General features: G+C 46.9%; 1 protein-coding gene across 1 annotated transcript in view; it reads right to left on the reverse strand.

Annotated features, from left to right (window-relative positions):
* Nucleotides 1–4,058, reverse strand: part of LOC307207172 (uncharacterized protein) — a 17,425-nt gene extending 13,367 nt beyond the window's left edge. Inside the window, exon 1 of the mRNA XM_079960937.1 lies at nucleotides 3,995–4,058. The gene's annotated coding sequence lies outside the window, so the exon portion shown is untranslated. The remainder of the gene's footprint in view (nucleotides 1–3,994) is intronic.
* Nucleotides 4,059–8,922: the final 4,864 nt, after the last annotated feature.

Consider the following 8,922-nt stretch of genomic DNA (forward strand, 5'->3'; position numbering starts at 1 on the left):
ACCCCAGAGTCGGTCACGACTGGACCTAATGGTCAGGGGTCCCTTTACCTTTATATTACCAATAAAAAGTTTATGAATGCTTATTCAAAACCTTCCAAGGAGTCCTGTTCATTTTGTTGTTTCTTTAAATACTTTGTGAAAGGTTCCCATTCTTCTTTAAAGTCACACTTGTCCTTTTCACATAGTTTGTGTGTCAATTTTGCCAATTCCGCCCTGTTTTTATCTTTTCATTCAGCAGCCTAACAGCCCACGAAGCTGTTCTTTACCCTGTTGGTGCGACTAATCATGCTTCTATATCATCTGCCTGTAGGAAGGAGATCAAGAAAGTGCTAGCCAGGGTGTGAATCATCCCTGAGAATTTTCCTCACTCTCTTAAGGCAACGCTCTTCCGCTATTTCATCCAGCGGATTCACGGGACAGCCCCTCATATCTTGTGCTGTATTCACCACCCTCTGTAGGCTCTTCCTATCAGTTGATGTCAAACCAGCGTACCACACCGCGATGCAGTATGAAAGGACACTTTCTACTGTGGACCTGCAGGAATCTGCCTGCAGATGTTCCTGGGTTGTCTCAAATCACCCACCTTCTGAGATACATCTTTGCTGCTAGAGGCCTAAGGGTTCTCCATGGCAAGGAGCGCCTTTGACCAGTTTTGGCCAGCTACGGCCATTTCTCAACAGGGATAGCCCGACCATCGTAGCCACTGACAAGAAGAAGAAGCAAAGATCACCCGTGTCGAAGCAATGATTCTTCAACATCAGCTTTGTTGGACTGGCCATGTTGTTTGGATGCCTGATTATCGTCTTCCAAAGCAACTACAGTGGTAAGGGTAAAGGCAAAGGGACCCCTGACCATTAGGTCCAGTCGTGGACGACTCTGGGGTTGCGGCACTCATCTCGCTTTATTGGCCGAGGGAGCCGGCGTACAGCTTCCGGGTCATGTGGCCAGCATGACCAAGCCGCTTCTGGCGAACCAGAGCAGCGCATGGAAACGCCATTTACCTTCCCGCCGGAGCAGTACCTATTTATCTACTTGCACTTTAACATGCTTTCAAACTGCTAGGTTGGCAGAACCTAGAACTACAGTAGTACCTCGGGTTAAGTACATAATTCATTCCCGAGGTCTGTTCTTAACCTGAAACTGTTCTTAACGTGAAGCACCTCTTTAGCTAATGGGGCCTCCTGCTGCTGCGATGCCGCCGGAGCACAATTTCTGTTCTCATCCTGACGCAAAGTTCTTAACCTGAGGTACTATTTCTGGGTTAGCAGAGTCTGTAACCTGAAGCGTATGTAACCTGAAGCGTATGCAACCTGAGGTACCACTGTACTCTATTCCGAACTTAAAAATGGGAAGCATAATGCTGGTGGTCAACAAAAGAGGTTTAAAGACTGTCTCAAGGCAAATCTTTAAAAATGTAGTATAAACACCGACAACTGGAAAACATTGGCCTACGAGCGCTCCAGTTGGAGAACAGCCTTTGCCAAAGGTGTCATGGGCTTTTAAGAAACTCGAACTCAGGACAAGAGGGAGAAACATGCTAAGAGGAAGGAACGCTTGGGAAACCCTCACCGTGACCAGCTCCTGCCGGAAACCAATGTCCCCACTGTGGAAGGATGTGTGGATCCAGAATTGGCCTCCGCAGTCACTTATGGACTCACTGTTAAAACTGCGTTCATGGAAGACAATCTTACTCAGCTACGAGGGATCGCCAAAGAAGTAGTAGTTTAATCCTGGCTGCTGGGAGATAGAGGTACAGAGGCTGCCCTTATCCTTTGGGCTAGCTCCATCTTCTGGTGGCAAAGAAACACAACATAAAGCAGTGATGGCCAAACTTGGCCCTCCAGCTGTTTGGGGACTACAATTCCCATCATCCCTGACCACTGGTCTTGTTAGCTAGGGATGGTGGGAGTTGTAGTCCCTAAACAGCTGGAGGGCCAAGTTTGGCCATCACTGGCATAAAGGAATGACAGCCCATCTCTGATCAACTCTGAACTGGAGGAAACGTCCAGACAGAGTCTTCAGGATTCAAGATGACCTTAACAGATCGGAGAAGACGGTCCACTATCTGACTGTCGACTCAGGACGCTAAACTGTGTTTTTATATTTAATTTCCATTTTCTTCTTCTGTGTATATTATAATGTTCTCTTGTTGCTATGGCCGTTGGCTGAGGCAAATAAAGTTTCTATTGATTGATTAACAGATTGGAGACCTCTGCGCAGGCTGGCAAAATGAATTTCAGCGGGGACAGACAGTAAGGCAGGAAGACCCAAACGCAAAAATATAGGATGAGAGAAATGCAAAGATTGCTCCCCGCCTCAAAACCCCCACAAACAAAGCCATTGAGTCTGAATTCACACCTGGTTCATAAGAAGACCCGGAGGGGTTGGTGTTTGTTTGTTTTTTGCATTTCTGACATCTCCAATGCAAATGTCAAAGCAACAGCTGGGAGCTCTCACCTTTATACAGGATATGTTTCTCTAGGTCCTGGATAAGGAAGATTGAAGCCTTAAAAATGTCAAGATTCGGACTTTATTATTATTATTATTATTATAATTTTCAAAAAAGAAAATTCTTCCCAGCACTCTATGGGCCTCTGCATTTGATCGCTCTTTTGCTCTTCTTCCATTTGTTTTAAACGAAAATACAGCAACGGAACAGAGAAGCAAATGGAATATCACACATATTTATAGCGCAGGAGCATAAGAGATGCGACTGAAATACTACACGTGCCATCGTCCTATGCACACTTACCTTTGCGTAAGTCCCAGAGAAATCGGTGGGGCTTACTCCCGAGTAGATATGTATAAGTTTGCTCTGAGAAGCAAGCTTTCCCTGACTAGAGGACTACAGGGGGAAGCCTGCTATAAAGCAAAAAAAAAAAAGTGGGGGAGGTTTATATACGTGGGAAACAGTTTATATACAGATCGTATGCATCTAAACCAGTGGTTTTATTTTATTTGACCGGTCCATCGATCAATTGATTGCATCTAAAAGGTAAAGGGACCCTTGACCATTAGGTCCAGTTGTGGCCGACTCTGGGGTTGCGGCGCTCATCTCGTTTACTGGCCGAGAGAGCCGGCGTACAGCTTCCGGGTCATGTGGCCAGCAGGACTAAGCCGCTTCTGGCAAACCAGAGCAGCGCACGGAAACGCCGTTTACCTTCCCGCCGGAGCGGTACCTATTTATCTACTTACACTTTGACGTGTTTTAGAACTGCTAGGTTGGCAGGAGCTGGGACCGAGCAACGGGAGCTCACCCTGTCGCGGGGATTCGAACCGCCGACCTTCGGATCAGCAAGCCCTAGGCTCTGTGGTTTAACCCACAGCGCCACCCGCGTCCCTCAACACCCCAAATTTTCTTCTATGGTGCTCAACGTGGTTTATATGGTTCTCCAGCTTCTTCATTAATTCCCACAACAACCCTGTGAGGGGGGTTAGGCGTAGAGCGAGTGACTGGCCCGAGCTTAAGGGCAGCGCGGGAATTTGAACGCACCTCCACGTTCAACTACTGTACCACATTGATTCGCCCAGCCATTAAAAGTGACACCGATTCATGAATCGTTGCATTTGTAAATTTGTAATAATTAACATTTGATGGGCAATATATTTGCCTGCTCCTTGCCTGTTCTGTTTTTTTCCCCTCCCCATATTTTTAATGTTGGCATTCATTCATCCATCCATTTTTTTAGAAAGGGGAGACTTCCATTTTTCTCTCAAGGCTGTTTCCTTGGTTGCGACCACCTCAAAGCCTCGCAAGCGGTGTTCTTTAAAGCCGGATATCAAATCCACGCTATGCATTTAAAGCACAGAGTCTTCTTCCCCTGAATTTTTTTGGGAACTGTAGTTTCGCTCGGCGCAAACTACAGCTCCCCGGATTCACGTCCTTCAAATTGTACGGGGTGAAAAGCGGGATATGAAAGTTTAAAACAAAACAAGTGGAGGGAACCAGAAGACGGAGCAGCTGGAAGAGAACCTGGCTTTCCAGATGACTCACCATGTCCAATGTAGACAGACCGTGCTCGTCTTTTGCAACATCCGTGCTTGGCAAATAGATTCCTTCCTTCGTGAAGCTCGCTGGCGGTTCTCATGCCTGGAGTTAAAAATCACAACACTCAGTTGGCACCAGCTTAACACCCAGGAAAGCCTTTGCAGCCTTTCTCAACCTGTGGGTCCCCAGATATTGTTGGACTACAACTCCCATCACCCCTAGCTAGCAAGGCCAGAGCTCAGGGGTGAAGGGAGTTGTAGTCCAACAACATCTGGGGACCCACAGGTTGAGAACAGATGCTTAAGGGAAACTAAAGGAACGGCTCAGTCAGCAGAGCATGAGACTTAATCCCAAGGCTGTGGGTTTGAGCACCAAGTAGGGCAAAAAATGGGGTGGGACTAGAGAACCCTTATGATCCCTTCCATACAGGGCTGGATTTAGGTTTGGTGAGGCCCTAAGCTACTGAAGGTAATAAAGGTAAAGGTAAAGGTATCCCTGACCATTAGGTCCAGTCGTGGCCAACTCTGGGGTTGCGGTGCTCATCTCACTTTACTGGCCAAGGCAGCCGGCGTTTGTCCGCACTTCTTCTGGGTCATGTGGCCAGCAGGACTAAGCCGCTTCTGGTAAACCAGAGCAGTGCATGGAAACGCCATTTACCTTCCCGCCAGAGTGGTACCTATTTATCTACTTGCACTTTGACGTGCTTTCAAACTGCTAGGTGGACGGGAGCAGGAACCGAGCAACGGGAGCTCACCCTGTCATGGGAATTTGAACCGCTGACCTTCTGATCGGCATGCCCTAGGCTCCATGCTTTAGACTACAGCGCCACCCGCGTCCCTACTGAAGGTAAAGGGAACCCTGACCATTAGGTCCAGTCACGAACAACTCTGGGGTTGCGGCGCTCATCTCGCTTTATTGGCCGAGGGAGCCAGCGTACAGCTTCCGGGTCATGTGGCCAGCATGACTAAGCCGCTTCTGGCGAACCAGAGCAGCACACGGAAACGCCATTTACCTTCCCGCCAGAGTGGTACCTATTTATCTACTTGCACTTTGACGTGCTTTCGAACTGCTAGGTTGGCAGGAGGAGGGACCGAGCAACGGGAGCTCACCCCGTCGCGGGGATTCGAACCACCCACCTTCTGATTGGCAAGTCCTAGGCTCAGTGGTTTAACCCACAGCGCCACCCGCGTCCCAACTGAAGGTAATGTGGCCCTTTATATGTCCAGCTGACCTTTGTCAACAACAAATTGTCGCTGTTTTTTAGTTTGAATATATGCTATATGACAATTTGTGGACCTCATAGGAATCTAAAGCCATTTACACATGTTGCCATGCAACCACTCCCTGTACACTTCCTAAATATAATATAATAAACTAATAAAATAAAACATACATACAGCAACAGTGTTTTGTGTTGTGGAGGCTCCTATGATGTAAGTCATGGGCCCCGCCTGCTAGCCTGCTCCCTAAAACATCACTGGTTTGCTCCTTTCTATATATAGGGTGCCTACATTCTGCTATTTATAATTATTAGCAGTTTGCATCATATTATTATTTCATGTTCTAGCAAGTTTCTAGAGACTAGATTATGAGCCTTTGTAAACTGTGTTTCTAAAGGAACTTTTGTTATTGCCCAGAGTTTGCATTATTAAATTTGTTATGAATAAAAAAAAATCATTTTAAGTTAGAGCTTAACAATTATTTCACTGTTCACATACTTCTTAATTGTATTTCACTATTCATATATGTCTTAACTGTATTTCAGTTCAACAAGGACTTTGGTAAAATACATATTTTATTATGTGCAAATGGCTTTAGATCCCTATTAGGTCCCTAAATTACCATATAGTAGTGGTGGCCAAACTCGGCCCTCCAGATGTTTTGGGACTACATCTCCCATCATCCCTAGCTGACAGAACTGGTGGTCAGAGATTATGGGAATTGTAGTCCCAAAACATCTGGAGGGCCAAGTTTGGCCACCACTGCCATATAGCTTATATTCAACACATAGAAAAACAGCGGCAATATGTTGTTGACAAAGGTCAGCTGGACATATTTGTTGTTGTTGTTGTTTAGTCGTGTCCGCCTCTTCGTGACCCCCTGGACCAGAGCACGCCAGGCCCTCCTGTCTTCCACTGCCTCCCATGGATTGGTCAAACTCATGCTGAAAGCTTCGAGAACACTGTCCCACTGTCCCACTGTCCCACTGTCGTCCCCTTCTCCTTGCGCCCTCCATCTTTCCCAACATCAGGGTCTTTTCCAGGGAATCTTCTCTTCTCATGAGGTGGCCGAAGTCTTGGAGCCTCAGCTTCAGGATCTGTCCTTCCAGTGAGCACTCAGGGCTGGTTTCCTTCAGAATGGAGAGGTTTGATCTTCTTGCAGTCCATGGGACTCTCAAGAATCTCCTCCAGCACCAGAATTCAAAAGCATCCATTCTTCGGCGATCAGCCTTCTTAAAGGGCCCCATTACCTTCAGTAGCTTAGGGCTTCATCAAACCGAAATCCGGCACTGTGCATGTGTCACTTGCGAAGGCGTCCCCCCAAGGCTCCCTGAACCCAGCACACCCCAAAAGGAACAGAGGGAAGAAGACTTACTGAGAGAGCTGGAGAGACAAACGAACCAGGAGAGAAATAGCATCCTTCTGGGCTGGGAGATTCTCTGCTACAGGGATCTTTGTCTTCTGGGTCAAGCGGAGGTGGCGGCCAAGAGAGGGCAAAAGGGGGCTTGGAACTTGGCAGGAAAGTGTTATCTCTGGAGGCAGCACCTCTGAGGCACCTGAGATGGGATGGAGACACGTCTGGAGGGAAGATCAAAGGAGGAAAGGGCAAGCTTTTCTCCAGGAGCCCTCACTTGAAAACTCATTAAATTCTCAAGTCCCTGGAGGGATGCTGTCAAGTAGTAGATGGTTTGAAAGGAGATTAAAGCAGGCATGTTCAAAGTCTATTTTGGGGGCCTAATCCGGCTCCCGTGGCAATACATGTTGTGGTGTAAAATCCTAATCCAACTTTGGGGTAAAATTGCAAAAAAAAAAGTTCAGCAACTTTGGGGTAAAATTGTAAAAAAAAGCTCAACAACTTCATTTTTTTAAAAAAATAATTTTTATTGAATTTTCCATATTTAGTTACATTTCATTACATGAATCTATAACACAAAGACTTCCTTCCCTCCCTCTTTCTGACTTCCAAACATCTATTAATAATTTTTTGCATTTCTATAACCGTTTTTTTACTTTAAATCTTCTTTTTCATAAAAAATACTTCCTTAAATGTGAATCGGTTCCTTATTTTCACATTACAAAGCATTTCAATTCAAACCTACAAACGTTTACAATTTTCTTTCATATAAAATATAAATCTGGACGGAGTGGACAGAGGAAACCTCCCCCCCCCTTGCCCTGCTCTCATAGAAATTGTGAGCTTCATTAACCGTGAACCCCAAAATATGTGATCCCCTTTGCATGTTTTGCAGCATCCCACATTCGAGTAATGGCTACATCAAACCGAGGTTCATAGTTAACACCCCAAAACCCAGCTTTGTCCAATTCACTCCAAACCGGCACCAAATTTGGGGAAAAGTTTTACAGCGAAAAACCCCCATTTTGCAGCACCCCACAAACAGACCCTCAAACCTGGGGGGTGACGAGGTCACCCAAACACCAACACCATCCAATTCACTTCAAACTGGCATGGGTTTTTTTTGCTGAAAAACAAAGCGAAACCTTTGCCAAAGTTTGGCACAGGTTTGGCATTGCATCACACCAGATCACCAGAAACTATTTCGATCACATTGTTTTAGAGCTGCCCGCAGGGAAGGCTTTTACAGAACTGTGATTTTATGTCACACCCTCTGTGCTTTCTCACAAGGCCATTTTAAGAAATTGCCTGAGGATACTGTTCCTTAGGGGGACGCGGGTGGCGCTGTGGGTTAAACCACTGAGCCTAGGACTTGCCGATCAGAAGGTCGGCGGTTCGAATCCCCGCGACGGGGTGAGCTCCCGTTGCTTGGTCCCAGCTCCTGCCAACCTAGCAGTTTGAAAGCACCAAGTGCAAGTAGATAAATAGGTACCACTCCGGCGGGAAGGTAAACGGCGTTTCCGTGCGCTGCTCTGGTTCGCCAGAAGCGGCTTAGTCCTGCTGGCCACATGACCCGGAAGCTGTACGCAGGCTCCCTTGGCCAATAAAGCGAGATGGGCGCCGCAATCCCACTGCCTCCAGCTCCTATGCAATGTGTAAGTTATGGTAGAGAAGTAGACCGTGGCAGTAGATGCAATTTGATTGCAATCTAGGGACAAGCAGTTTTGAATTCTGCCAGAAGAGGGCAACCCAGGAAGGTTTTCTCCCTTGCAGGATTTTAACAGACAGGCTTCCTGGTGTTGCTCTCCTTAAGGACAGGTATTAAAATTCGACAGGGCTGCAATACCGCATGCAGAACTAAACCCCAGGGCAGACACACCAGTGAGGCAAGGTGAAGGGGCTGCCTAGGGAGGGAGGATGCAGAAAAGTCGATCTAGGAGTCTTGGTTGACCACAAACTTGACATGAGCCAACAGTGTGACGCGGCAGCTAAAAAAGCCAATGCAATTCTGGGCTGCATCAATAGGAGTATAGCATCTAGATCAAGGGAAGTAATAGTGCCACTGTATTCTGCTCTGGTCGGACCTCACCTGGAGTACTGTGTCCAGTTCTGGGCACCACAGTTCAAGAAGGACACTGACAAACTGGAACGTGTCCAGAGGAGGGCAACCAAAATGGTCAAAGGCCTGGAAACGATGCCTTATGAGGAACGGCTAAGGGAGCTGGGCATGTTTAGCCTGGAGAAGAGGAGGTGAAGGGGTGATATGATAGCCATGTTCAAATATATCAAAGGATGTCACATAGAGGAGGGAGAAAGGTTGTTTTCTGCTGCTCCAGAGAAGCGGACACGGAGCAATGGCT

The sequence above is a fragment of the Podarcis cretensis genome, assembly GCF_951804945.1.
Source record: "Podarcis cretensis genome assembly, chromosome: 18".
Lineage (NCBI taxonomy): Eukaryota > Metazoa > Chordata > Lepidosauria > Squamata > Lacertidae > Podarcis > Podarcis cretensis.